At 40.1% G+C, this 20,780-nt stretch overlaps 1 protein-coding gene, 15 non-coding genes and 21 pseudogenes across 19 annotated transcripts in view; 1 reads left to right on the top strand and 36 right to left on the bottom strand.

Moving 5' to 3' along the window:
- Positions 1–22: 22 nt before the first annotated feature.
- On the bottom strand, positions 23–141 carry LOC115016427 (uncharacterized; annotated as a pseudogene).
- Positions 142–261: 120 nt separating this feature from the next.
- On the bottom strand, positions 262–381 carry LOC115016382 (5S ribosomal RNA). The gene has a single exon (XR_003833159.1). It is a non-coding gene; the product is annotated as a 5S ribosomal RNA (ribosomal RNA).
- Positions 382–501: 120 nt separating this feature from the next.
- On the bottom strand, positions 502–620 carry LOC115016272 (5S ribosomal RNA). The gene has a single exon (XR_003833104.1). It is a non-coding gene; the product is annotated as a 5S ribosomal RNA (ribosomal RNA).
- A 120-nt stretch (positions 621–740) lies between these two features.
- Positions 741–859, bottom strand: LOC115015966 (uncharacterized; annotated as a pseudogene).
- A 120-nt stretch (positions 860–979) lies between these two features.
- Positions 980–1,098, bottom strand: LOC115016000 (uncharacterized; annotated as a pseudogene).
- Positions 1,099–1,218: 120 nt separating this feature from the next.
- On the bottom strand, positions 1,219–1,337 carry LOC115016330 (5S ribosomal RNA). Its single transcript, XR_003833145.1, has one exon. It is a non-coding gene; the product is annotated as a 5S ribosomal RNA (ribosomal RNA).
- Positions 1,338–1,457: 120 nt separating this feature from the next.
- Positions 1,458–1,576, bottom strand: LOC115016467 (uncharacterized; annotated as a pseudogene).
- A 120-nt stretch (positions 1,577–1,696) lies between these two features.
- LOC115016011 (uncharacterized) lies at positions 1,697–1,815 on the bottom strand (annotated as a pseudogene).
- A 120-nt stretch (positions 1,816–1,935) lies between these two features.
- On the bottom strand, positions 1,936–2,054 carry LOC115015975 (uncharacterized; annotated as a pseudogene).
- Positions 2,055–2,174: 120 nt separating this feature from the next.
- On the bottom strand, positions 2,175–2,293 carry LOC115016392 (5S ribosomal RNA). The gene has a single exon (XR_003833164.1). It is a non-coding gene; the product is annotated as a 5S ribosomal RNA (ribosomal RNA).
- A 120-nt stretch (positions 2,294–2,413) lies between these two features.
- LOC115016361 (5S ribosomal RNA) lies at positions 2,414–2,532 on the bottom strand. The gene has a single exon (XR_003833153.1). It is a non-coding gene; the product is annotated as a 5S ribosomal RNA (ribosomal RNA).
- A 120-nt stretch (positions 2,533–2,652) lies between these two features.
- LOC115016063 (uncharacterized) lies at positions 2,653–2,771 on the bottom strand (annotated as a pseudogene).
- A 120-nt stretch (positions 2,772–2,891) lies between these two features.
- Positions 2,892–3,010, bottom strand: LOC115016373 (5S ribosomal RNA). Its single transcript, XR_003833156.1, has one exon. It is a non-coding gene; the product is annotated as a 5S ribosomal RNA (ribosomal RNA).
- Positions 3,011–3,130: 120 nt separating this feature from the next.
- Positions 3,131–3,249, bottom strand: LOC115016390 (5S ribosomal RNA). The gene has a single exon (XR_003833162.1). It is a non-coding gene; the product is annotated as a 5S ribosomal RNA (ribosomal RNA).
- Positions 3,250–3,369: 120 nt separating this feature from the next.
- LOC115016421 (uncharacterized) lies at positions 3,370–3,488 on the bottom strand (annotated as a pseudogene).
- A 120-nt stretch (positions 3,489–3,608) lies between these two features.
- LOC115016444 (uncharacterized) lies at positions 3,609–3,727 on the bottom strand (annotated as a pseudogene).
- Positions 3,728–3,847: 120 nt separating this feature from the next.
- Positions 3,848–3,966, bottom strand: LOC115016210 (5S ribosomal RNA). Its single transcript, XR_003833091.1, has one exon. It is a non-coding gene; the product is annotated as a 5S ribosomal RNA (ribosomal RNA).
- A 120-nt stretch (positions 3,967–4,086) lies between these two features.
- LOC115016267 (5S ribosomal RNA) lies at positions 4,087–4,205 on the bottom strand. Its single transcript, XR_003833102.1, has one exon. It is a non-coding gene; the product is annotated as a 5S ribosomal RNA (ribosomal RNA).
- Positions 4,206–4,325: 120 nt separating this feature from the next.
- Positions 4,326–4,444, bottom strand: LOC115016457 (uncharacterized; annotated as a pseudogene).
- Positions 4,445–4,565: 121 nt separating this feature from the next.
- On the bottom strand, positions 4,566–4,684 carry LOC115016016 (uncharacterized; annotated as a pseudogene).
- A 120-nt stretch (positions 4,685–4,804) lies between these two features.
- Positions 4,805–4,923, bottom strand: LOC115016322 (5S ribosomal RNA). Its single transcript, XR_003833144.1, has one exon. It is a non-coding gene; the product is annotated as a 5S ribosomal RNA (ribosomal RNA).
- Positions 4,924–5,043: 120 nt separating this feature from the next.
- LOC115016451 (uncharacterized) lies at positions 5,044–5,162 on the bottom strand (annotated as a pseudogene).
- A 120-nt stretch (positions 5,163–5,282) lies between these two features.
- Positions 5,283–5,401, bottom strand: LOC115016471 (uncharacterized; annotated as a pseudogene).
- A 120-nt stretch (positions 5,402–5,521) lies between these two features.
- Positions 5,522–5,640, bottom strand: LOC115016042 (5S ribosomal RNA). Its single transcript, XR_003833057.1, has one exon. It is a non-coding gene; the product is annotated as a 5S ribosomal RNA (ribosomal RNA).
- A 120-nt stretch (positions 5,641–5,760) lies between these two features.
- On the bottom strand, positions 5,761–5,879 carry LOC115016477 (uncharacterized; annotated as a pseudogene).
- Positions 5,880–5,999: 120 nt separating this feature from the next.
- Positions 6,000–6,118, bottom strand: LOC115016311 (5S ribosomal RNA). Its single transcript, XR_003833141.1, has one exon. It is a non-coding gene; the product is annotated as a 5S ribosomal RNA (ribosomal RNA).
- Positions 6,119–6,238: 120 nt separating this feature from the next.
- Positions 6,239–6,357, bottom strand: LOC115016367 (5S ribosomal RNA). Its single transcript, XR_003833154.1, has one exon. It is a non-coding gene; the product is annotated as a 5S ribosomal RNA (ribosomal RNA).
- Positions 6,358–6,477: 120 nt separating this feature from the next.
- LOC115016376 (5S ribosomal RNA) lies at positions 6,478–6,596 on the bottom strand. Its single transcript, XR_003833157.1, has one exon. It is a non-coding gene; the product is annotated as a 5S ribosomal RNA (ribosomal RNA).
- A 119-nt stretch (positions 6,597–6,715) lies between these two features.
- On the bottom strand, positions 6,716–6,834 carry LOC115015972 (uncharacterized; annotated as a pseudogene).
- A 120-nt stretch (positions 6,835–6,954) lies between these two features.
- LOC115016434 (uncharacterized) lies at positions 6,955–7,083 on the bottom strand (annotated as a pseudogene).
- A 120-nt stretch (positions 7,084–7,203) lies between these two features.
- Positions 7,204–7,322, bottom strand: LOC115016248 (5S ribosomal RNA). Its single transcript, XR_003833098.1, has one exon. It is a non-coding gene; the product is annotated as a 5S ribosomal RNA (ribosomal RNA).
- A 120-nt stretch (positions 7,323–7,442) lies between these two features.
- LOC115016408 (uncharacterized) lies at positions 7,443–7,561 on the bottom strand (annotated as a pseudogene).
- A 120-nt stretch (positions 7,562–7,681) lies between these two features.
- Positions 7,682–7,810, bottom strand: LOC115016431 (uncharacterized; annotated as a pseudogene).
- A 120-nt stretch (positions 7,811–7,930) lies between these two features.
- On the bottom strand, positions 7,931–8,059 carry LOC115016035 (uncharacterized; annotated as a pseudogene).
- A 120-nt stretch (positions 8,060–8,179) lies between these two features.
- LOC115016028 (uncharacterized) lies at positions 8,180–8,298 on the bottom strand (annotated as a pseudogene).
- A 120-nt stretch (positions 8,299–8,418) lies between these two features.
- On the bottom strand, positions 8,419–8,527 carry LOC115016083 (uncharacterized; annotated as a pseudogene).
- Positions 8,528–19,491: 10,964 nt separating this feature from the next.
- Positions 19,492–20,780, top strand: part of LOC115011225 (glycine receptor subunit beta-like) — a 78,361-nt gene continuing 77,072 nt past the window's right edge. For 2 of the 4 annotated variants that reach the window (XM_029436293.1, XM_029436283.1), the window contains exon 1: positions 19,492–19,613. The gene's annotated coding sequence lies outside the window, so the exon portion shown is untranslated. The remainder of the gene's footprint in view (positions 19,614–20,780) is intronic. The other 2 variants (XM_029436310.1, XM_029436302.1) reach the window with 1 other exon arrangement.

The following is a 20,780-nucleotide window of genomic DNA, read 5'->3' as shown; positions in this document are numbered from 1 at the left end:
GCTAATTAAGATGGAAACAAAATGCTTACAGCAACGGGTATTCCCAGGCGGTCACCCATCCAAGTACTGACCCAGCCCATCTCTGCTTAGCTTCCGAGATCAGATGAGATCGGGCGTTGTCAGTGTGGTATGGCCACAATCTGAAATAGAGCATATACACTTGCTGTTTATTGAAGGTAAGACACAATGAATTGTCTTTTCTTAATATACGTGGACAGTTCTATTCATGTCTTCATTTTGCTCATTAAGAAGGAAACAAAATGCTTACAGCACCAGGTATTCCCAGGCGGTCACCCATCCAAGTACTGACCCAGCCCAACTCTGCTTAGCTTCCGAGATCAGACGAGATCAGGGCGTTGTCAGGGTGGTATGGCCGTAATCTAAAACAGAGCATATACACTTGCTGTTTATTGAAGGTAAAACACAATGAATTGTTTTTTCTTAATATACTCGGACAGTTCTATTCATGTCTTCATTTTGCTAATTAAGAAGGAAACAAAATGCTTACAGCACGGGGTATTCCCAGGCGGTCACCCACCCAAGTACTGACCCAGCCCAACTCTGCTTAGCTTCCGAGATCAGACGAGATCGGGCGTTGTCAGTGTGGTATGGCCGTAAACTAAACTAGAGCATATACAATTGCTTTATATTGAAGGTAAAACACAATGATATGTCTTTTCTTAATATACGTGGACAGTTCTATTCATGTCTTCATTTTGCTAATTAAGAAGGAAACAAAATGTTTACAGCACCGGGTATTCCCAGGCTATCACCCATCCAAGTACTGACCCAGCCCAACTATGCTTAGCTTCCGAGATCAGACGAGATCGGGCGTTGTCAGTGTGGTATGGCCGTAATCTGAAATAAAGCATATACACTTGCTGTTTATTGAAGGTAAAACACAATGAATTGTCTTTTCTTAATATACGCGGACAGTTCTATTCATGTCTTCATTTGGCTTATTAAGAAGGAAACAAAATGCTTCCAGCACCGGGTATTCCCAGGCGGTCACCCTTCCAAGTATTGACCCAACCCAACTCTGCTTAGCTTCCGAGATCAGATGAGATCGGGCGTTGTCAGTGTGGTATGGCCACAATCTGAAATAGAGCATATACACTTGCTGTTTATTGAAGGTAAGACACAATGAATTGTCTTTTCTTAATATACGTGGACAGTTCTATTCATGTCTTCATTTTGCTCATTAAGAAGGAAACAAAATGCTTACAGCACCAGGTATTCCCAGGCGGTCACCCATCCAAGTACTGACCCAGCCCAACTCTGCTTAGCTTCCGAGATCAGACGAGATCGGGCGTTGTCACTGTGGTATGGCCGTAATCTAAAATAGAGCATATACACTTGCTTTATATTGAAGGTAAAACACAATGAATTGTCTTTTCTTCATATACGCGGACAGTTCTATTCATGTCTTCATTTTGCTCATTAAGAAGGAAACAAAATGCTTACGGCACGGGGTATTCCCAGGCGGTCACCCATCCAAGTACTGACCCAGGCCAACTCTGCTTAGCTTCCGAGATCAGACGAGATCGGGCGTTGTCAGTATGGTATGGCCGCAATCTGAAATAGAGCATATACACTTGCTTTATATTGAAGGTAAAACACAATGAATTGTCTTTTCTTAATATACGCGGACAGTTCTATTCATGTCTTCATTTGGCTTATTAAGAAGGAAACAAAATGCTTCCAGCACCGGGTATTCCCAGGCGTTCACCCTTCCAAGTACTGATCCAGCCCAACTCTGCTTAGCTTCCGAGATCAGACGAGATCGGGCATTGTCAGTGTGGTATGGCCGTAATCTAAAATAGAGCATATACACTTGCTATATATTGAAGTTAAAACACAATGAATTGTCTTTTCTTAATATACACGGACAGTTCTATTCATGTCTTCATTTTGCTAATTAAGAAGGAAAAAAAATGCTTACAGCACGGGGTAATCCCAGGCGGTCACCAATCCAAGTACTGACCCAGCCCAACTCTGCTTAGCTTCCGAGATCAGATGAGATCGGGCGTTGTCAGGGTGATATGGCCGTAATCTAAAATAGAGCATAATCACTTGCTTTATATTGAAGGTAAAACACAATGAATTGTCTTTTCTTGATATACGCGGACAGTTCTATTCATGTCTTCATTTTGCTAATTAAGAAGGAAACAAAATGCTTACAGCACCAGGTATTCCCAGGCGGTCACCCATCCAAGTACTGTCCCAGCCCAACTCTGCTTAGCTTCAGAGATCAGACGAGATCGGGCGTTGTCAGGGTGATATGGCCGTAATCTAAAATAGAGCATATACACTTGCTTTATATTGAAGGTAAAACACAATGAATTGTCTTTTCTTGATATACGCAGACAGTTCTATTCATGTCTTCATTTTGCTAATTAAGATGGAAACAAAATGCTTACAGCACCGGGTATTCCCAGGCGGTCACCCATCCAAGTACTGACCCAGCCCAACTCTGCTTAGCTTCCGAGATCAGACAAGATCGGGCGTTGTCAGTGTGGTATGGCCGTAATCTGAAATAGAGCATATACACTTGCTGTTTATTGAAAGTAAAACACAATGAATTGTCTTTTCTTAATATACGCGGACAGTTCTATTCATGTCTTCATTTGGCTTATTAAGAAGGAAACAAAATGCTTCCAGCACCGGGTATTCCCAGGCTGTCACCCTTCCAAGTATTGACCCAGCCCATCTCTGCTTAGCTTCCGAGATCAGATGAGATCGGGCGTTGTCAGTGTGGTATGGCCGCAATCTGAAATAGAGCATATACACTTGCTGTTTATTGAAGGTAAGACACAATGAATTGTCTTTTCTTAATATACGTGGACAGTTCTATTCATGTCTTCATTTTGCTCATTAAGAAGGAAACAAAATGCTTACAGCACCAGGTATTCCCAGGCGGTCACCCATCCAAGTACTGACCCAGCCCAACTCTGCTTAGCTTCCGAGATCAGACGAAATCGGGCATTGTCAGTGTGGTATGGCCGTAATCTAAAATAGAGCATATACACTTGCTGTTTATTGAAGGTAAAACACAATGAATTGTCTTTTCTTAATATACGCGGACAGTTCTATGCATGTCTTCATTTTGCTCATTAAGAAGGAAACAAAATGCTTACAGCACCAGGTATTCCCAGGCGGTCACCCATCCAAGTACTGACCCAGCCCAACTCTGCTTAGCTTCTGAAATCAGACGAGATCGGGCGTTGTCAGGGTGGTATGGCCGTAATCTGAAACAGAGCATATACACTTGCTGTTTATTGAAGGTAAAACACAATGAATTGTCTTTTCTTGATATACGCAGACAGTTCTATTCATGTCTTCATTTTGCTAATTAAGATGGAAACAAAATGCTTACAGCAACGGGTATTCCCAGGCGGTCACCCATCCAAGTACTGACCCAGCCCATCTCTGCTTAGCTTCCGAGATCAGATGAGATCGGGCGTTGTCAGTGTGGTATGGCCACAATCTGAAATAGAGCATATACACTTGCTGTTTATTGAAGGTAAGACACAATGAATTGTCTTTTCTTAATATACGTGGACAGTTCTATTCATGTCTTCATTTTGCTCATTAAGAAGGAAACAAAATGCTTACAGCACCAGGTATTCCCAGGCTGTCACCCATCCAAGTACTGACCCAGCCCAACTCTGCTTAGCTTCCGAGATCTGACGAGATCGGGCGTTGTCACTGTGGTATGGCCGTAATCTAAAATAAAGCATATGCACTTGCTTTATATTGAAGGTAAAACACAATGAATTGTCTTTTCTTCATATACGCGGACAGTTCTATTCATGTCTTCATTTTCCTCATTAAGAAGGAAACAAAATGCTTACAGCACCAGGTATTCCCAGGCGGTCACCCATCCAAGTACTGACCCAGCCCAACTCTGCTTAGCTTCCGAGATCAGACGAGATCGGGCGTTGTCAGGGTGGTATGGCCGTAATCTAAAACAGAGCATATACACTTGCTGTTTATTGAAGGTAAAACACAATGAATTGTTTTTTCTTAATATACGCGGTCAGTTCTATTCATGTCTTCATTTTGCTAATTAAGAAGGAAACAAAATGCTTACAGCACGGGGTATTCCCAGGCGGTCACCCACCCAAGTACTGACCCAGCCCAACTCTGCTTAGCTTCCGAGATCAGACGAGATCGGGCGTTGTCAGTGTGGTATGGCCGTAAACTAAACTAGAGCGTATACAATTGCTTTATATTGAAGGTAAAACACAATGAATTGTCTTTTCTTAATATACGTGGACAGTTCTATTCATGTCTTCATTTTGCTAATTAAGAAGGAAACAAAATGTTTACAGCACCGGGTATTCCCAGGCTGTCACCCATCCAAGTACTGACCCAGCCCAACTATGCTTAGCTTCCGAGATCAGACGAGATCGGGCGTTGTCAGTGTGGTATGGCCGTAATCTGAAATAAAGCATATACACTTGCTGTTTATTGAAGGTTAAAACACAATGAATTGTCTTTTCTTGATATACGCAGACAGTTCTATTCATGTCTTCATTTGGCTTATTAAGAAGGAAACAAAATGCTTCCAGCACCGGGTATTCCCAGGCGGTCACCCTTCCAAGTATTGATCCAACCCAACTCTGCTTAGCTTCCGAGATCAGATGAGATCGGGCGTTGTCAGTGTGGTATGGCCACAATCTGAAATAGAGCATATACACTTGCTGTTTATTGAAGGTAAGACACAATGAATTGTCTTTTCTTAATATACGTGGACAGTTCTATTCATGTCTTCATTTTGCTCATTAAGAAGGAAACAAAATGCTTACAGCACCAGGTATTCCCAGGCGGTCACCCATCCAAGTACTGACCCAGCCCAACTCTGCTTAGCTTCCGAGATCAGACGAGATCGGGCGTTGTCACTGTGGTATGGCCGTAATCTAAAATAGAGCATATACACTTGCTTTATATTGAAGGTAAAACACAATGAATTGTCTTTTCTTCATATACGCGGACAGTTCTATTCATGTCTTCATTTTGCTCATTAAGAAGGAAACAAAATGCTTACGGCACGGGGTATTCCCAGGCGGTCACCCATCCAAGTACTGACCCAGGCCAACTCTGCTTAGCTTCCAAGATCAGACGAGATCGGGCGTTGTCAGGGTGGTATGGCCGTAATCTAAAATAGAGCATATACACTTGCTGTTTATTGAAGGTAAAACACAATGAATTGTCTTTTCTTAATATACGCGGACAGTTCTATTCATGTCTTCATTTTGCTCATTAAGAAGGAAACAAAATGCTTACAGCACCAGGTATTCCCAGGCGGTCACCCATCCAAGTACTGTCCTAGCCCAACTCTGCTTAGCTTCAGAGATCAGACGAGATCGGGCGTTGTCAGGGTGATATGTCCGTAATCTAAAATAGAGCATATACACTTGCTTTATATTGAAGGTAAAACACAATGAATTGTCTTTTCTTGATATACGCAGACAGTTCTATTCATGTCTTCATTTTGCTAATTAAGATGGAAACAAAATGCTTACAGCACCGGGTATTCCCAGGCGGTCACCCATCCAAGTACTGACCCAGCCCAACTCTGCTTAGCTTCCGAGATCAGACGAGATCGGGCGTTGTCAGAGTGGTATGGCCGTAATCTGAAATAGAGCATATACACTTGCTGTTTATTGAAAGTAAAACACAATGAATTGTCTTTTCTTAATATACGCGGACAGTTCTATTCATGTCTTCATTTGGCTTATTAAGAAGGAAACAAAATGCTTCCAGCACCGGGTATTCCCAGGCGGTCACCCTTCCAAGTATTGACCCAGCCCATCTCTGCTTAGCTTCCGAGATCAGATGAGATCGGGCGTTGTCAGTGTGGTATGGCCGCAATCTGAAATAGAGCATATACACTTACTGTTTATTGAAGGTAAGACACAATGAATTGTCTTTTCTTAATATACGTGGACAGTTCTATTCATGTCTTCATTTTGCTCATTAAGAAGGAAACAAAATGCTTACAGCACCAGGTATTCCCAGGCGGTCACCCATCCAAGTACTGACCCAGCCCAACTCTGCTTAGCTTCCGAGATCTGACGAGATCGGGCGTTGTCACTGTGGTATGGCCGTAATCTAAAATAGAGCATATACACTTGCTTTATATTGAAGGTAAAACACAATGAATTGTCTTTTCTTCATATACGCGGACAGTTCTATTCATGTCTTCATTTTGCTCATTAAGAAGGAAACAAAATGCTTACAGCACCAGGTATTCCCAGGCGGTCACCCATCCAAGTACTGACCCAGCCCAACTCTGCTTAGCTTCCGAGATCAGACGAAATCGGGCATTGTCAGTGTGGTATGGCCGTAATCTAAAATAGAGCATATACACTTGCTGTTTATTGAAGGTAAAACACAATGAATTGTCTTTTCTTAATATACGCGGACAGTTCTATGCATGTCTTCATTTTGCTAATTAAGAAGGAAACAAAATGCTTACAGCACGGGGTATTCCCAGGCGGTCACCCATCCAAGTACTGACCCAGCCCAACTCTGCTTAGCTTCCGAGATCAGACGAGATCGGGCGTTGTCAGGGTGATATGGCCGTAATCTAAAAAGGGCATATACACTTGCTTTATATTGAAGGTAAAACACAATGAATTGTCTTTTCTTAATAAACGCGGACAGTTCTATTCATGTCTTCATTTTGCTAATTAAGAAGTTTACAAATTGCTTACAGCACCGGGTATTCCCACGCGGTCACCCATCCAAGTACTGACCTAGCTCAACTCTGCTTAGCTTCCGAGATCAGACAAGATTGGGCGTTGTCAGTGTGGTATGGCCGTAATCTGCAATAGAGCATATACACTTGCTATTTATAGAAGGTAAAACACAATGAATTGTCTTTTCTTAATATAAGCGGACAGTTCTATTCATGTCTTCATTTTGCTAATTAAGAAGTTTACAAAATGCTTACAGCACCGGGTATTCCCAGGCGGTCACCCATCCAAGTACTGACCCAGCCCAACTCTGCTTAGCTTCCGAGATCAGACGAGATCAGACGAGATCGGGCGTTGTCAGTGTGGTATGGCCGTAATCTGCAATAGAACATATACACTTGCTGTTTATAGAAGGTAAAACATAATGAATTGTCTTTTCTTAATATAAGCGGACAGTTCTATTCATGTCTTCATTTTGCTAATTAAGAAGGAAACAAAATGCTTACAGCACCGGGTATTCCCAGGCGGTCACCCATCCAAGTACTGACCCAGCCCAACTCTGCTTAGCTTCCGAGATCAGACGAGATCGGGCGTTGTCAGTGTGGTATGGCCGTAATCCGCAATAGAGCATATACACTTGCTGTTTATAGAAGGTAAAACACAATGGATTGTCTTTTCTTAATATAAGCGGACAGTTCTATTCATGTCTTCATTTTGCTAATTAAGAAGTTTACAAAATGCTTACAGCAACGGTTATTCCCAGGCGGTCACCCATCCAAGTACTGACCCAGCCCAACTCTGCTTAGCTTCCGAGATCAGACGAGATCGGGCGTTGTCAGTGTGGTATGGCCGTAATCTGCAATAGAACATATACACTTGCTGTTTATAGAAGGTAAAACACAATGAATTGTCTTTTCTTAATATACACGGACAGTTCTATTCATGTCTTCATTTTGCTAATTAAGAAGTTTACAAAATGCTTACAGCACCGGGTATTCCCAGGCGGTCACCCATCCAAGTACTGACCCAGCCCAACTCTGCTTAGCTTCCGAGATCAGACGAGATCAGACGAGATCGGGCGTTGTCAGTGTGGTATGGCCGTAATCTGCAATAGAACATATACACTTGCTGTTTATAGAAGGTAAAACATAATGAATTGTCTTTTCTTAATATAAGCGGACAGTTCTATTCATGTCTTCATTTTGCTAATTAAGAAGGAAACAAAATGCTTACAGCACCGGGTATTCCCAGGCGGTCACCCATCCAAGTACTGACCTAGCCCAACTCTGCTTAGCTTCCGAGATCAGACGAGATCAGACGAGATCAGGCGTTGTTAGTGTGGTGTGGCCGTAATCTGCAATAGAGCATATACACTTGCTGTTTATAGAAGGTAAAACACAATGAATTGTCTTTTCTTAATATAAGCGGACAGTTCTATTCATGTCTTCATTTTGCTAATTAAGAAGGAAACAAAATGCTTACAGCACCGGGTATTCCCAGGCTGTCACCCATCCAAGTATTGACCCAGCCCAACTCTGCTTAGCTTCCGAGATCAGACGAGATCGGGCTTTGTCAGTGTGGAATGGCCGTAATCTGCAATAGAGCATATACACTTGCTGTTTATTGAAGGTAAAACACAATGAATTGTCTTTTCTTAATATACGCTGACAGTTCTATTCATGTCTTCATTTTGCTAATTAAGAAGTTTACAAAATGCTTACAGCACCGGGTATTCCCAGGCGGTCACCCATCCAAGTACTGACCCAGACCAACTCTATTTAGCTTCCAAGATCGGGCATTTTCAGTGTGGTATGGCCGTAATCTGAACACCTTGCTTCCTTCCTTCCTTTCCTACACCTCCTACTTCTCCCAACTACATTTGTTCTCTGTTATCTTTGTTACTTCATGGATTGACTGTGGCACTGCTTATTGTAATGTTTACGTATGACATTAATTTTACTTCACTTTCCGATTCAGAGAAAACAATGTAAAAGAAAGCCATTTGCACTTGTTCATGTTGTCAAAGTGGGTTTGCCTAGAAACATGTTCCATGTATGGATGTATATGTCTTCATCATGCTTTGAACTTATTTGCACAAGTATGTGTTAACTTTGTTCCTTCATCATTCCATCCTCCTCCTTATTCGATCCACGTATTGTTTCCTTTTAACTCCTTTCCTCTCCGTCCTTTGTATCCTACATCTTCCTTTCTATAAAAAGAATGAAGGTATAGGATATCCACCTGTCCTTAATCTTCCTTCCTTTATCCCTCTATATTTCTTCTTTTCCGTTACAACTTATTTTAAGTCACTTTAGACAAAAGTGTAAGCCAAATGTAATTTATTGCAATGTATTGTAATGTAATGTATTGTATTATCAAGTTATGGTGGTTTTTCATACAATGTCTGCCCAAACTGAATAAGACAGAAGATGCTTGGACAACTCAACTCGTATTTTGTATTTATTTATCAGTTCATCAGGATGAAAACCTTCAAACAGAAAACAAAAGATATATTAGACATATGATATATGTTAAACACTGCCTGATTGAACAAATGTTTGCGCTTGTGCTTGTACAGCATTTTAGAATTATTATTTTTATCTGTTATATTTTATCTTTAATAAATCAAAATGAATAATTAATGTCACTAAACCTTATTTAAGCACAAATCTTTATGATAAATGGATAAAGATTAGAAACATTAGAAGTACCTGTATATCTAAGAAATTATCAATTTCGCCTCTAATAAATAATAAAATGTACTTATATCCCCTCACAATTACTCCAAACTGGCTTCTATAGCTTAAGTTAACCGAACATAATGTAGGGTATATTTTGAGAAACACATATTAAACACCGCGTGTTTAGACGCAGTAGACACAAACAAGGGCGCAGCGCCGTCACAAGAAATGATATAAATCAATGTGCTCCGCCATAGCTATTAAACCTATCCTCCAAACAAACAAATACATTTAACCAACTGAAACATACCAACATATTAGGTCTCGGCCTGTTCGTTAGATGTTTTGTGTTGTGTTTGTACTTCCTGTTTTATTTTGTTAATTACCTGTTCTCTGTTGTTTCTACTTCCTAGCCCCAGGTGTTCCCAATCTGTTCGTTCGTGTCCTCACCTGTGTCTCGTTCCCTCTCGCTTCTTGGTGTGTATATAGTCTGTTTTGTTTGTCTCTCGTTGCTACTTTTTCTTCGTACTTCGATGTCAAGTGTTCCAGCATTAGTCCCGGCTTCCTGTTTCCCAAGTGTTTGATTCCCAGGCTTCCTCGACCTTGTTTCCGTGACTCGATTCTGCCCTTGCCTGATCCTTGTCTGCTGTGCTATTATGCTGAGTATCTACCCATGTACCAAACCTGTTTCCGTGACCCAACTCTGCTCCTGGATTACCCCTTGATACTTTGTATGATCAACTGTCTATGCGTGTACCATAGCAACTGCAAAGTTTTCAGTAAAGACTATTTCCATTCAACATTTATCTGCCTCTGTGTTGTGCAATTGAGTCCCACCTCCCTTCTGTCTTGATCGTATCGTTACACAATGGCCTTCTCTATATTGATGCTACCCGATGTGTCTATGGAACAAAAAAAAAGGGGCCGAAATCTTCCACCTTTTGTATGGATGAACCGGAAGCACGAATGAATAATAATTAATAGCAAAAATTAAAAGTCAAACAACGCAATTCGTGACTACCATTTTGACACGTTCCAAAATAATACTAAAAAGCAAATACATTTAATATTTTGTCCTTTTGGTCTTGACTTTTTTATTACTCATACAAATCAAGTAAATGTTACTTTTAGACTCTGTCTTGTCTTTAATAAAAAACAAATGAATTTAATATTTTAAATTCTGTCTTAAAAAAACCTTCATTTTGTCAATGACTTCAACTTCAAATTCTCAATCTTTCGTTTTGTCAATTTGACCTTAATCTTAGAAAAACCTTCAATTTCATGAAAAAGTTATTTTTGAAATCTCTTAAAAAAATTTTTTTTAAAAACCTTCATTTTGTCAAGATCATTTTGAAAATGTTCAATTTTCAAAAAAAACTTTATTTCATAAATGACCTCCCATTTAAGAAAAAAAAGAAACTAATTTTGTCAAAATGAAACCTCAACACATCCATGTGTTTTTTTCTCTTTCCTCCGTGGCTCTCCTCCACGGACCTCCCCTGTGTCACACGGTTCCCGACCATATTGCGGTCGTGCCTGTGGAAAGCACGACACCGCAGCATCAGATGGCTCTCTGATCACTGGACTTTCTCCTTTAATGGCAGAGGACGCGAGTGCCCTTCCAAAGTAAACAAGTTTCATCCATGCAGCGGCTCTACACAACTGGCTAGCCTTCCTAACCCAGCACCTTTATCATATACGTTACAATCTCACCATAATTCATGATTTTTCCTTTTAACATAGGGACACACACAGAAATACGTAAGGACTCAAAGCTAACATTTCATATGTTTGTTTGTTCTGTGCATGTTTGTTCACACATACCCAGAGTACGTTGAAACAGACGCACGCACCCACACATACTCTCTCATTTGTGTACATATTCCCTTTTGATTGTTTAGTATTACATATTATGTGTTTTGACATTATCATATTAATAAAAACATTTGGGAATATACATGCTTGTTTGTATGTTGTACAAGGGTGAGTATTGCCAAACTTCAGAAATCCTTCCTTTTGATGTGGTCATTTTGTTTATAGTTATTAATTGAATTAATAATCAGATTTCCTAATTCATTGGCATATTCATATTTTTTATGATACTATTTTATGGGACTATTGTGGGAGAAAATCCCTGAAGCGTGGACAGGATGTCTGCATGATCATCACCACCACACTATAACAATACTTCTATATTGCTTTCAAAAATAAACAGAGTCAAAGGCGTTTGAATAGAATAAGAGTTTACTGAATAATCAGCACAGTACAGCAAAACCGAGTCGGTCCATGGAGTGACTGAATTACAAATCTCACACCTCTTAGTTTACACATTTTCCTGATCTTTCAAAGTTGACACCGTTGTCCTAAAAAGTCAGTGAGTAGACAAAGGAGGGGTAGAGAAAGAAGGGATAGAGAAAGAATGAATAGACGAAGGAGGGGTAGAGAAAGGAGGGGTGGAGACAGGAGGAATAGAGGAAGGAGGGGTAGAGAAAAGGGGGGTAGAGGATTCAGACAGTGGCAGGTGTTGGCCAGACACAGTAATACATTTGTCTGTTTTGTCACCTTCTTAAACTGATGGCCTAAGTCATATTTTGAGAAAAATGTTTTTTTTGCCTAAATCATCTCTTCATGATGCTGGCCACCTCTGGTAAAATTGCCTAGATCCTTACTGAATAGACAATAAAAAAATGGCCTATTCAGTAAGGATTTTACAAGCTTTACAAGATGGCAGCTGCTTCAAGAAGAAAGAAAAACTACTAGATAAATGAAGTTATTTCCATGAGAGCTCATCCCCTATTGGTAAGTGATAACGTTTACTGTAATATAGGCTAGGCTATAAATGTTGTGTAGTTATTTAGTCTTTTACTTTCACAAGTTATAGTTTAATTATGAAGCCTCCCAGTGGGTTACAGACATGAAATAGCTACTGCGGCTCCATGAAGCATGAATACATTTCCCTCTAATCTAAAGACAAATCTAATCTTTCAAAAGTAACTGTTACTTTATAATTACTGCATAATTATAAAAAATAATTAGCTACTAGGAAAAGTAACTTTTGTGCTTGTCGGCTTCAATTCTTAATATTTTGTCTCTTCAAACAATATTTAATGTACACTTATTGTCTCCTTTCTTCGATATTGGGAATATCAAAAGGCAGCTGCAACTGCTAGAGTGAGGGCCGTTGGGATACAACATTTCACACATGTATTCCATGAAGGAAAGTATTCCGTATTCACTCTGCGAAAAGATCAGTGTGATGTTTGCGTTTCATTCAAGCATGGGAATATCAGTAAGGTCGAATATGATACACATGTGATCCAGAAAGATGAAGTGAGGTAAGAGAAATCCCGCAAACAAGGATTCTGCAAACAGTGAGAAGTCCTTTTGGAAAATGGACTTGCAAGCCATGCTGATGTGTCCAAAAACCCAGCCCAGCTGCCTGTATTACAAAACGAAACTGTAGATCCATAACTTTACCCTCTTCGACTTGAAATCAAAAGGAAGGGTACTGCTATATTTGGTCGGAGGACGACTTCAGTAGCAAGGTATTCGCAAACCTTCAATATCGCCATTTTGAAGGTGTGATCAAAGACCATCCAGAAATCAAGAAGTGTGGAGCGATGGTTGCGGTTATCATAATAACGCAATGCAAACTTGTCAGGAAATATGGGGTACTTATAACTCAGAAGTACCTTGTTGCAGGTCACACACAAATGGAGTGTGACAGCATGCATAGTACCATTGAACGCAAAATGATAACGGATATCATCACCCCGAGAGACTACATGATCATACTCCAGATTGTAAGAATCAGACGATCACACTACCATGTGAAGGTGGTCAAGCATGATGAATTCCTGAAATTGAATGGCTCTTATTTCTTGAGTATCAGACCAGGTAAAAAAGCTGGAGATCCGACTTCACATCATTTGTGGGCTCTTCAGTTTGGCAGTGATGGCAAGGTCCATTACAAGGTATCCCTCTCAGAGAACTCTGTGTGGGAAGCACTGCCACAGAGGGTACAAGTGCCAAATAAGGTGCTGTCATGGATTAGAATGTTTCCACACACTCTGCCAATCAAGGAGAGGAAGTTTCAGGACCTTCAGTACTGGGAATAAAATAAGTGCACTATCACTTTCTCCAGAAGTAATTAGGCCTAAATCAGGTTTAAAATGCCCTAAGTCACAACGCCATGTTCTTAAATTGGCCTAAGTAATTTAATCCTCTTATGTTACATAATTGACAGACACTGTTATTTGTATGTCAACAGTCATATATTATCATAACCTTTTTGTGTGAAATTATTAATAAATATCATATATTCTATATTTGGTTCAGTTTTTTCTGTTTTCTGAACAACTTTAAAATGTGACATAGGCCATTAGTTTAAGAAGGTGACAATTATGATGACCTTCAGTTTACCTAAGATACAATGGTTGAGTTGGGGCTAAAGAAAACATTGTGAAAGGAGGCACAGAGAGAATAGGGTTGGAATGCAAATAAAGTTACAGTGATGTGCTGAGCAAGTCAGCAATTAATTAAACCAAGTTTTAAACAATAAGAATTTAACATCCGTTGCCTGACTCTCCTTCCAACCTTGACTTTTTAACCACTGTGCCCCAGTAATAATCTTTTTCTTCAAATACTCCCTAACTTTCCCACAGCGGAAAATCAACTATGTTTTCAAATACTCCTGACAACACCTCCAAACCACAGCACTTTTCACATTCTTGCTAAACTAGTGGTGTAACTAATGTTATTATTTTAGCTGTTAACCTTTACTTTTCATGACCTTACCTTCTGCCTTCACACCATTAAATCTCAGTGTCTACTGTATAGACTAAAACACTCTAATGATTAACAGTTATACAAATATCTGCATGTTAGTTAGGCAGTTGCTAACTAAGATCATTATCCTGCTTCAAAAAATATCCCATTAACGGGTTATCATTTTCCTCTGATTCAGAGCTTCTGATGAGGACGTTGTGACACCATTTGAGGTGACTTGGTGTAAATATTAAATATAATAATTAATAATTATTCTGTTATACCTTCAAGCCCTGTTGGAGTGCAATTCACCACACCACCACCAGACGGCAGCCTGTCCTCAGACAAAGCAAAAGCAAACAGACATTCTGAGCCTGCTTACGGGCCTGAGCTCTGGTTAAAACATTAAATGCAAACACATTTGGATGGCTCTGAGCCAGATCATCATGTTCAACTTAATAGAATTAAAACAGTTTTGACAGTGTATTTTATCTAAAAGCTGTAGCTGTAAAACCATGACACATTTAGCACATAAACACCAGTGTGATTTCCCCCCCCATGTGTTTAAAAAGCGTTGCCTAGTGTCTATTCAAATTTAAACATTTGCTTTTGCAATAACATTGCATTATTGAAACCCCCCAAAATAAAATGTCACTGCTATTTTTAAAAATAATTTATTTACAGATGAACTCCCGCTGAGGGAACCACCCTTTGAGGCGGTACCTTGTACCTTGCAGCCAGTATGTTTCTGCAGCAGTACCTCCACGTGTGCAGTCAAGTCCCGTTCAACTGCCTGATGTGTGATCTCAGATGCGGTCCTGGACAACAAAGTCCGAAACGCTATCACACGAGATATGGATTGGTATTGCTTGCAGATGAGATATGGGAAGGGATCTGGAGAGTTTCCCTTAATGCGCACATGTGTGCAGTCTATTACAGTGATGGTGTTAGGTAGAGCAGCAATATAATGAAATCCTCTCTTGACTGGGACCTGTTCTGCTGCTGTATAGGGACATTTTTATTTATTGTGTGGCCAGTTGATTTATTCCATCCACAAATCACGGGAGAGGTTGGCTGATGGATGCCTGTGATATGCACACCCTGTCGCCTAGCTCCCCCCTGAAAAGCCCAAGGTGGAGAGGTACTCCCCACTCTCTGCAAATATGGGAAGGGATCTGGAGAGTGTCCCTTAATGCGCATATTTGTGCAGTCTATTGCAGCAATGGTATTTGGTAGAGCAGCAATAGAATGAAATCCTCTCTTGACTGGGACCTGTTCTACTGCTGTATAAGGAAATTGTATTTATTGTGTGGCCAGTTGATTTATTCCATCCACAAATCACGGGAGAGGTTTGCTGACGGATGCCTGGGATATGCACACCCTGTCTCCTAGCTCCCCCCTGAAAAGCCCAAGGTGGAGAGGTACTCGCCACTCTCTGCAAATATATCTACATGATCCTGGAAGATGCGCTCCCTCCTGTGGGCAGGATCTGCAACATCTTGCAGCAACAGTAAATACGTCATTATGCCAGCAATCCTATGGTGCCGAAGTAGGCAGAGGCTACTCTGGGCCTATAAATAACATGGTCAATCACTAATTATTGAATTGCATGGTTCGCATTTAACATAACTGACGTGTTTATTTATTTTAAAGACATAAAATATGTAAATATTATATTAAAAATAATAATGAAAATGAAAATGATTAATACAAATATAAAAGAAAAAGAAATTATGGTAATTTTAATCTTATAATACTATACAACAGTAGAAGTAAAGAAAACACAATAACCAATTATTTTGCACAAAATGTGTCAAATGTTCTCTTGAGTGTGACTAGATTACAAGAACAAATCCCAAATAAGCAAACATTGGTGAATGTTGATCTTTGTGAAAACAATTATTCTTAGGAACGGTTGGTGAATGAAGCCCATTTCTAGTAACCAACTCAACCTTATAACCAGTAACTGCTCTACCACCAACCTTTCTGTAACTCCTTTTTATGCTTCTATTCATATCTTACTCCCTCCCCCCTGTTTCAAACCTATATTTTCTACACATACTGTCCCTATCCGCACAACCTAAGCTCCTTGTCTCTCTCTTCTCTTGACTCATCTGTCCTATCGGCTCAGCCATCGTCTGACTCCTGCTCACTCATGCCTCCTAACTGCCATAGACACTCTCCTCTCTACTTTTTCTTCTTCTTTGGACTCACTCCGTCCTCACACCTCTCGCCTAAACCCTTCAGCTCTGTGGTTGTCTGACTCAGTACATGCTGACCAAACTAACCTACAGGCAGCTGAAATAAAATGGTCGAAATACAAGCACTCTGAGGACCTTCTTGCCTATCAGCCTCTTTTTTCGTCTTTTCTGCCTCCTTATCTGCAGCTCAATATTCATTCTCCAGACCAAAAAATAATTGTTACTCCCTCAACTAAATCACAAATGTTTGCTGTCCTATCAAATCAAATGTATTTATATAGCCAAATAACACAAATTACACATTTGTCTCAGTGGGCTTTATAGACTGTACACCAAGGGTCAGGAACCTTTTTGACTGGGAGAGCCATAAAAGCCAAATATGTGTAAATGTATTTCCTTGTGAGCCATACTGTCCGAGATCCGTGCGACGGGGGTCACTCCTCTCCTTTCCTCCGCTCTGTCTCTGACTGCAGGTGCGTGCACACGTGTGTTTGTGTTAGGAGCGAAGCCCCGCCCTTCGCTAAACAGAGCTCAAAATTGTCTGCGAGCCATATATGGCGTCATCGAAAGAGACATATATGGCTTGCGAGCCATGGGTCCCTAACCCCTGCTGCAAAGCAAGGCATACAACACCCTCTGTACTTAGACTCTCGCACCGCACAAGGAAAAACTCCATAAAAGAAACCCCACAATTAAAAGGGGAAAAATGGAACAAACCTAAGGGAGTGCAACTGTGGATGGATCTCTCTCCCAGGATGGACAGACGTGCAATAGATGACGTGTGTACAGAATAAACAACATAGTAAAAATACAACATCTATGTGACAGAAATTATGATGTGATCGTATATGAAAAAGATGGATCCAGGAAGATGTCAAAAAAGTGTCCCAGTGCCTCCAAAAAAAAAAAATATTAACATGGGTGTCAGGTAGGACCAGGGCAACAGGAGCAGCCACGTTTTATGATGCAGACGTAACCTGCCAACCTGCCAACCTGCCAGATGAGAGGCACAGAAACTCTGGGGATGATGTCCCGGATGCTGAGTTAGTAACATGCATTTAAGGGACATGAATGCATACAGATAGAGAGGGAGAGTAGGAGAGAGAGATGGGGAAAGGATGCGTTTCGCCATTGTTTTGAAACAGTTTGTTCCTTGTTTTTGCAATGTTAAGTAGATGAAAGAAGGCAGTCCTTGACATTTGTTTTATGTGGGAGTTAAAGGACATATCCTGATCAAAGATGACGCCAAGATTCCTTACAGTGGTGCTGGAGGCTAAATTAATGCCATCCAGAGCTTCTATGTCATTACAAAATGCGTTTCGGAGGCGTTTAGGGCCAAGTATAATAACTTCAGTTTTGTCTGTGTTTAACACCAAAAGGATGCAGGACATCTAAGTTGTTAAGTCTTAAGGCATGCTTGAAGTTTAGCTCAAAGTTATTTTAATATTGCCTAAAGGAAGCCTATATAAGGTGAATAGAATAGGTCCAAGTACAGAACCTTGCGGGACTCCATGACTTTGGCTTGCATGGAGGATTTATCGTTAACACGTACAAACTAGAATAGCTTAGGGCTCCTTTGATGACAATTACATTTTCCAGTCTCTGTAGTCTGTAGAATGTCATGGTCAACGGTGTTGAATGCAGCACTAAGGTCTAACAAGACAAGAACAGAGACAAGTCCTTTGTCTGATGCCAATAGAAGGTCATTGATAACTTTCACCAGTGCTGTCTCTGTGCTATGATGAACTCTACTGCACTGATTTCACCTATTTGAAGCTAATGTACTTACAAGATTCTTGCTTTTCAGAGTTGTATCCTCATGATTTTTTGCACTTATTGTAAGTCACTTTGGACAAAAGCGTCAGCTAAATGAAGGATAAACACTACCAGTGCAACTAGTACTGCAGAAGAGTAGGATAATCCGGAAATGCGTCCTGGCTGCACAATGGTGGAGCGAGATCTCCATTGACAACAGGACAGAAGAAACTCATCTTTTATCACAGACTGAAAACTCATCTTTCGTCACAGACTGAAAACTCATCTGATCAGACTGCACATTGGCCCATAAAGTAATACGAAAAGAAATATATCTATCTTTTATCGTCTTTACATCTAACCTCAAAGCAGTACAATTGCTGAAGTTGATGTACTTTTTAAAATTCTCGCCATTTTGCCATTGTATCCACAAGTTTGAATTCACTTATTGTAAGTTGATTTTGATAAAAGCATGACTGTTGTCTCCAACCGAGCCTAAATCAAACCATTGGCTATTGTAAAGTTGGTTAAGGTCCCCCCTGTAGCTCACCTGAGTCATTACTGCAGCAGCCTGGGTTCAAATTCCAACCACGACCATTTGCTGCATTCTATTTCCTTTCTCTCTATGGCTGTTATATCAATTAAAAGGCAATAAAAAGATCTTAAAAAAAGAATTTTGGTTATTTACAGACAACACTTAGCTTAACGCTACCTAGTGATTCAATTTCAATATCCATTTGGACGGGGGGAGACTGAAGGTGCATGACGGCAGACCAATCAATCTTCATTTATTGTTTAGGCTTTTAAGTCCTTTTTTTAAACTTAGTCATCATTCATTTGCAGATCATAGTGAATGAAAAAGCTCATAGATATTGGGCCTATTGACTTGGCTGTGGATATTTGTTATAAAATAGTTAACATAATTTAGACTTGTTCAAAATAGCTTACAATCAGTTCAGTTGTATGGTACAGTTTGTTCTGTTCAGTGACTATACTGAAGCGACAGAATATTTTGATGATATAATTATTTCTCTATATTTCATTTATTGTATTTATCTCTACTTATAGTCTCTCTAATTGGGAGCAAAAATATAAAGTAATGTTTTATTCTTGGAATTAGCACCTTTAGGTAAACTAATCTTTTATTAATCTTTATTTAGTAATCTATAAAAGCAGCCTATTAATAAAGACATTTCAGAATTTATGTTAAGAAGAAAGGAGAGTCAATAACAGCACTGTGATACTTCCCCCTAGGCAGTCATAGAGGAACTTGGAATAGGATTCAAGAGCAGTGCAGATAAAGGAACACACACAGGACAGCAAAGCAGAGAGAGAGAGAGAGCGGGAGAGAGAGAGAGAGAGAGAGAGAGAGAGAGAGAGAGAGAGAGAGAGAGAGAGAGAGAGAGGGGGAGGACATATAATCAGGCTCTAGTCAGAACAGCGTCTCAGTGACTAGCTACCGACTCCCGGTAATGCAGCAGAACTGATTATCCAACATACTAAAGGTAATAATCAAGGAAATATGCAATGTCTCTTTCTGTCTCTTACTGTTCTGTCGTGGGATGTGTTTGTGTAAGAGAGAGAGAGAGAGAGAGAGAAAGAGAGCAATGAAGGAAATACTCAATCTTGTTACCTCAGACTGAAGGACAATACCTAATGGTTTTGGTGCTGTCCGTTCCTTATGTGCATGTATGTGTTTGAGAGAGCCTGTTTTGTACTTGTGTGTGGAATTACATTTACATGACATTGTACAATGTTCCTCCTATCATATAGAAAACAATGTATGTGTGTGTGTGTGACCATAACAGCTTCAGCGAGCTGTGTCATCGCATCTTGACAGTGTAGTCTAACGCCGCAGTCCACCCCCCACCCTCCACCCTCCACCCTCCTCCCATCCTTCACACACTATAGTCCCATCTATTTCCCTCTCCCTATCCCACTAGTTCCTCTCACTATGATTTGGCATGCTGGGCTAATGGCCTGTAATAACATTATGAAGGTGGGGGTTGGGTGATTCTCATGTTTCATAATATTCTTTTGACTCTCCCGTTGATTTAGAATGTTTCTTAATGACAATTATAAATATTCTGATTGTTTTTGTTACACAAATAGCAGGATGCATGAAGGCTTGATCCTCACAGAAACTATGTAGTAAATCCCTGTAGTGAAACCAGAACTCCTGTGTTATTTTCCAAAAGTAGGAATACCCCATTCAAAGCCTGATTGACATTAAATGTAATAAAATTACAAAAAATCCAGCCTTAGAACATAACCTTGCTCAAGAGTGTGCCATGCGGTTCACTCCATCTATGTGTGATGGCATGGCATAAGCATTGGCGTAGGTTTCTGGGGGATGTAGGTGACATTTGCAATTTCACATTTCTTCTCTGTGTGTTGATGAGTGCATCTCTGTAATATGCCATATGCGATTCAGTAAAACAGAGACAAAGATACAACAATTAAAACAAAAATATAGCGAAGTTTAAGGGAGCTATCGACCGCTGCATCCGATTCCGTCTACAATAGTATTCCTAATTTTTCCATTAACACTAATGCATATGATCATACTTCAATAGGGAAAACTATATTTTTCAAAATATTACAACTTCTCAGAGAACACACATATGTGTGGGATATGTTTAGAATGTGCAGAAAGTTTTGAACACTCAAAC

Source organism: Cottoperca gobio, chromosome 1 (genome assembly GCF_900634415.1).
Source record: "Cottoperca gobio chromosome 1, fCotGob3.1, whole genome shotgun sequence".
NCBI lineage: Eukaryota > Metazoa > Chordata > Actinopteri > Perciformes > Bovichtidae > Cottoperca > Cottoperca gobio.
Note: the sequence above shows the minus strand (reverse complement) of the source record. Positions and strands in the feature narration are given on the sequence as shown.